Genomic DNA, 6,000 nt, shown 5'->3' with positions numbered 1-6,000 from the left:
GGAGACATACTGAGTAGGGATGAGAAAATATAGAAAGTATTTCTGTAGCAAGGCTGTGGGAGGAAAAAACTGACCTTGTGGTGATGAGAGAGGAAGTCAAGTGCTTTCGATTCCACATTGTTCAAGAGAGCTGTGTGAGTGGAATCCTCCATAGTATACCCCACACAAGGACAGATAAAGCCCATCTTAAGTTAGTGGCTTGGAGGATGAGAAAAGTGGTAGAGATGACTTAGAATGCCTGACTTCATTGAAGCTGTTTTAGAGAGAAATGAGGTAAGAAGTTTCAAGTTATTATTATTAGTAAAGGACAGACTATGAATGTTCAGTATACAAGAGGGGGACAGCTGAGTGTCATTGAAGAAGAGGGGTAATGTTGAGTTGATAAGAGAAGGAATTAAGTTTTTAAGGTTTTGAACACAGAATGTACTGTCCCAATCAGAAATTTTAGAAAGATCAGAAGTCAAGGGTTTTATATCTTCTGTGTGTGAATTGCTCAGATTTTGAAGGGGTGAAGGTCTAAAAAAGGTGTGGAAGAGTACAAAATGGTGTCAGCAAATGAGTAGATAGAACAGTGAGTTTGATTTAGATAACTGATGAATAATAGAAAGAATGTGAAACAGAGGAACACCACTGTTAATAAACTTGTAAGAACAGTGACCCTCTAGCAATAAAAAGTTCAGAAAGGAAACTTGAGATCAAGTTACAAAGACAAGCTGTAAGAGGTTAGTTTGAAAATTATTTACTTCCATGCTTGCTAAGTTTATTTTTATTATCTGTTCAAAAGATCTTATCACTTTTCACCCTTGCATCTTTCCTAGCATCTTTCTTTAGTTTTATCTTCTATACTTACACATAATTGAACCAAGATACTTAAATCATATATTCCACATTTGCCTAATCTCATATTTTCTTTCGGCCTTGAAGTTTTTCTTAATATGGATACTCAAAATTAACTACAGTAAAATCCCTCTTACCCGGCATCAACGGGACTGCCGACATGCCGGATACTTGAATATTGCCAGATACTTGAACAGAAGTGAAATTATGACCACAATCACCACCCTACATTCACACATCTTACCATAACAAAGATCAGCTGATCTGATCAGCTGCTTAAGTGTAAGCACAACACGCTTCCTCTTTTCTACAACTTTAGGCATGATGAAGGCGTCAGGCGATAAACAGTGCACACGTGGGACTGAGTCACTGAGTAAACACAGTGCAGTGGGCCGCGGGTGGCGCGAAGCACTGCGCTCTGGTGGCGAGGGGACAAAGTATGCCTCGCGCAGGAATTTTTATCGATTTTATGAGTACACATTGATTTTTTATTGATTTTAAGGCTCGGGGAAAAATGTGCCGGATACTTGAAGCTGCCGGATACTCGAATGCCAGATGAGAGGGATTTTACTGTACTTCACATACAGTGGAACCTCAGCTGCTGAATGCCTCCCTTTTTAACTAATCAGTTTTTGAACAAATTTTTAACTCATAATTGCTTTGGTTGCCATACTATAATTAATTTCTTGACAGAGTTACTTAATTTCAGATATTAAAAGACAAAACAAAAGCTGCCGTTTATTACTAATTCATAGTTTCTATAAGTACTTCCTTCATTTTTATATATTTCAAGGAGACACAGTGTTTAAGACAGTAATTTAATCTTTGAAATATGGTAAATGTGATCCCACTGAAAAGTTTTGGCTAGCTCAGGAGTAATCCCATCACCTGAACCATCTGTGGCTCTCTTTGATGACTCCCACAACACCATCACTACTGCACAACTGCATTTTCCCAGTAGCTTTTCTCAACAGCAAGATGTCTCAGTGTTATGATCACTTTCATTTTGGCAGTAAGTGGGTTGCTTCCCTCTGTGTCACCTTGTAAGGCTTCCAACACCAGATCAATGACATGACAAAGAGAATACATACATAGTCTATACAGTATCTTCTGATGAGTTCCTTGTCACTAAGTTCACTGAATACATCCTTTTATGGATAAATAATTTCTGAGCTGGAGATGTGGAGTGGCCATCTTAGCAGTGGGAGCATCTGTCATAAACCACTAAGACAGGTGGATGGGATTAATTAATTTTATATGATTCCTATGGGGGAAAATAGTTTCTGTTTTTGAACAATTCAGATTTCAAATGGCATTCAGGAACAAATTAAGTTCGAAAACCAGCATTTCACTGTACTTCAAAAATCATGTTCTCAATATGCTCCTTTATTTTATCATCCAGATGGTTCTTTGAAGTAACGATTAGTTTCATCACCTTTCAAGAGACATCTTTCATCACCTATCTTATTAATATCATAAACACCTCTCAAATATCTCATCTTCAGTGCCTCATTCCTGATCTTTGAACCTCATTCAACATCCATGTCTTCCTTGCATGTATCAAACTACCAATTTTATGCTATGAAGCTATACTTTCTTTATTGCTGTACTCATCACCCACCTTTTAAATGCTTTATTATTCTTATCTCTACATTTCCATGTTTGTACAAAATCAAACTTGGCAACCTCTTCCATTCATTAATTAATTCATTTTGATTTCACATCTCTTGTAGAGTTCTGCCCTTATTCTAAATTCAACTATATACCACTCTTCTTCCCAAAGATTATTTTTCCTTTCAACTTTTGTTCCTGACTGATGTTTCATTTTCTGCCATTGCCATAACGTCATCTGTAAATAACATTGAATTCAACTTCCATTTAGCATCATCCACAAACACATTCACTCTAAAGTTATTACCACCTTTTGCTTTTACCTGTTTCTTAAGAAAATGAACAGCACTACAATGTACAATTAGAATGTTTTCTTCATTCACTTCACCCACTACAAAATATGCCTCTGTATCTTTGAAAAAATATTTTCCCTACTTACTAATCTTGCTTCCAAACCATGTAAATGACTGATTGTGATATGGAGACAAATGTAAACCACCACAAAATGGAGTCATAATGTCATCAGCTGTAGAATTTTTCCAGTCTTAGAAATAACAGTAATGTGAGCATAACTACATTGTACATACATGCTGCCAACATTTTTATATCATAGTAATGCATACTTTATCAGCCGTGTTGTTATCTTTGTCTTACTTGGTAAATATCAGATACTATTTTTGTAAGTTGCAGTTAGTTCTTACTTAGAATATTAGCATGCCTTTCCATTATAGTATCCTCTCAAGTTTCATGATCCTTGAGTTTTGTGCTGAGTCCTAAATTCTTACTATCCTGATTTCTGTGTATCATCAAGTTTCTTGCTTTCATCACAGGAGGTCACGTCTTCGTACCATTGGCATCACAGTAAAAATAAATATGTACATGTATACTTATTTTTGTGTACAGCACCACCACATTGTGAAAACACTCATAAACAAATAAGATGTCTCTCACTGCTGTGGCACTGCCCCATCCACCACAGTCATACATCATGTTGCAGCAGCACCGCACCACCACTCTACTACATCACACTGAATGTGAGGACAAAACACACACTCACACATTTCTAGATGTGGTTGTGTTGCATCACTGTGTCATGCAAATGTGAGGACAAAACACATTCGCACAGTACAAGATGTAACTGTGCTATTCCACTGCATTACACTGAATGTGAAGACAAAAACACGCACTCACACAGTTCTAGACCATGTTGAAGAAATGAATAGGTATGTGTTTTCAGTGTTTTCAATACATCAATTTCATCATCCTTGAATTTAATGCTATGCCCTTAAAAGAAGCTGATCAGACTTCATCTAGATTATGCTGTGCAATTCTGGTCCCCATATCACAGGAAGGATATACGTCTATTAGAATTAGTACAAAAGGAGAATGACTAAAAGGATACATGGGATGAGGAGTATTCCTTACAAAACTAGGCTAACACTTTTAAATTTACATTCCTTAGAGAGGAATAGGTTAAGAGGGAACCTGATGGCGATCTTTAACCCCTAAAGAATGGGTGGCATCTGTAGTTAATACAACGTAGAGGGTGGGTGGCATCTATAGCTGACCTGCGTTTTGTGGGCTTAATTTCAAATTTCTGCAAGAATTTTTGGGCCTATGAACATCCTTCCCTCACAATGATGTCTCCCTCTAAGCCTCAGTGTCCTGGGAACCATAGTGATGGCTACAGGGGAAAATAATAATTCCTCTTCCTCTGATTCCTTGGACATTGATAAGTAGCCAGCGACTTCCACTTCACATAAAGGTAAATTTTCTCCAAAACAACCTCTTAGTGAAAATACTATAGGGAGAGAATTAGAAGTTACTCTCTTAAGTCTCGAAAGTGGTTTTACTGGAGAAAAAATAAAACAACAGTAGACTGTGTTTCACTCATGCACATCCTCCCAGCCGTGACAATTAAATATTTTTCTTCGGTGTTATAAGTGACAGACAGCAATACTATTTCCTTTAGTGTGTCTACAAAATGATAGATTTAGGTGTTCATGTGAATGAGTAACTGAGAAATACTGGTGAGGGAAGCTGATGAAGGAGGCTTGTGGACCCTCATCTGGGGAACCAGCCCCAGGCTGAGAAAGCACTGGAAGTTACTTCACTTCACCACTTCACTACAGAGAAACCCCATCACCTAGAGAGTTCAGGCCTGCAGGAGATTGGAGAGGAAAGATTGATAAGTGTGATGCTACTGCATTTTAAGCAACTGGTCAAGGTAGAGTTGAGAAATTGGTGATAGAAAATTACCTATTTTTGCTGAATTGTCAAAACTAGGCAGGCTGGGAAGGATGTCCATGAGGAATGTCCCTATCCTTTAGTGGTTAAGTGGTGGAAAGGAAATAACAAGGATGAAGCAATAAAATTCTCAGGATCAGTAATTAGAATAGAACAAGAAATAATTGGTTCAAGCTTGAAAAAGTTAGGTTTAAGAAAGAGAGCAAGGAATTGGTTCTCAAATAGTGGTAGATCAATGGAATGGACTCAATACTCAGGTTACTAGTGCTGAGTCATTAGGAAGCATTAAAAGATTAGACAAATTTATGGATAGGGATGATGGGTGTATTTCATACTGGGACGGCCATGTGTAGACCTGATGGCTTCTTACAGCTTCCCTTATTTTCTTAGGTTCTTAAGTAAGAAAGCATGGAGGAAACTCAAGAAGATACTGTATTCAAAGATTATTACACACTTGAGAAATTAAAAAACATAGCTTACTATAATAAATGATGATAAATCATTAATAATGGTGACATTGCTATATGGAGATTTAGGCTGCCCATTGAATCCATCCTAATCCCTCATATGTCAAATTTTACACTACTAGTTATGAAAATTTCTTACGTGTGCAATAATCATTGGATAATGGATGTATATACAATACTAATGTTTAGTTTTTCAACTAACCCAAGGCATCATTGGCTACCTATACAAATGTGATATTTATCAAATGAGACAAAGATGGCAACAGTATGGTTTGCAACTTATGCACTACTCTGATCTTTGAATGTCAGCAGCATGCATGATTCAGCTATGCTCACATTACTGCTGTTGTTAGGATAACAGAAAAATCATATAGCTGATTACACCATGAACCCCATTCTGGGATCCTTAGCACTAGGTCCCTTGTCACACATTGCCACTCATGTATTCCCAGCACACTCCACATTGCTCCACATCAAAACCCAGCATTGAAATGCAGCATATGCCTTCTTTCTTCTTATTTTTAACTATCATCCTTAAACCCAAAAAATTATAGATAATAGACATTTAAAGGCAAAAAATAAAATTAGAGGGAAAAAGATTTTCATAGGAAAAATTTGTCCTTTAAATTTTTTCCTTATCTTGTAGGAATACAAACATCACTGTTCTGATCCCTCCTTGTTCTTGCAACACACTATTATTATAAACTCCTTTCCCAGTATTGCAGCTAACCATAAGTGAAACAAGCAATTATGATTGTTGAAAAATGTTTCAGTCTAGTTATGAAATCCACATACTTCCACCTATGTGGAACTATGCACTTTCCAAATGTAGTCACTT

The 6,000-nt window shown here is 37.0% G+C and overlaps 1 protein-coding gene and 1 long non-coding RNA gene across 2 annotated transcripts in view; one reads left to right on the top strand and one right to left on the bottom strand.

Moving 5' to 3' along the window:
- Positions 1 to 6,000, bottom strand: part of LOC135113204 (protein DDI1 homolog 2-like) — a 123,891-nt gene that overhangs the window by 8,736 nt on the left and 109,155 nt on the right. The window lies entirely within an intron of this gene.
- LOC135113205 (uncharacterized) overlaps positions 1 to 6,000 on the top strand; it is a 36,055-nt gene that overhangs the window by 13,094 nt on the left and 16,961 nt on the right. The window lies entirely within an intron of this gene.

The sequence above is a fragment of the Scylla paramamosain genome, chromosome 25 (genome assembly GCF_035594125.1).
Source record: "Scylla paramamosain isolate STU-SP2022 chromosome 25, ASM3559412v1, whole genome shotgun sequence".
Classification (NCBI taxonomy): Eukaryota; Metazoa; Arthropoda; class Malacostraca; order Decapoda; family Portunidae; genus Scylla; species Scylla paramamosain.
Note: the sequence above shows the minus strand (reverse complement) of the source record. Positions and strands in the feature narration are given on the sequence as shown.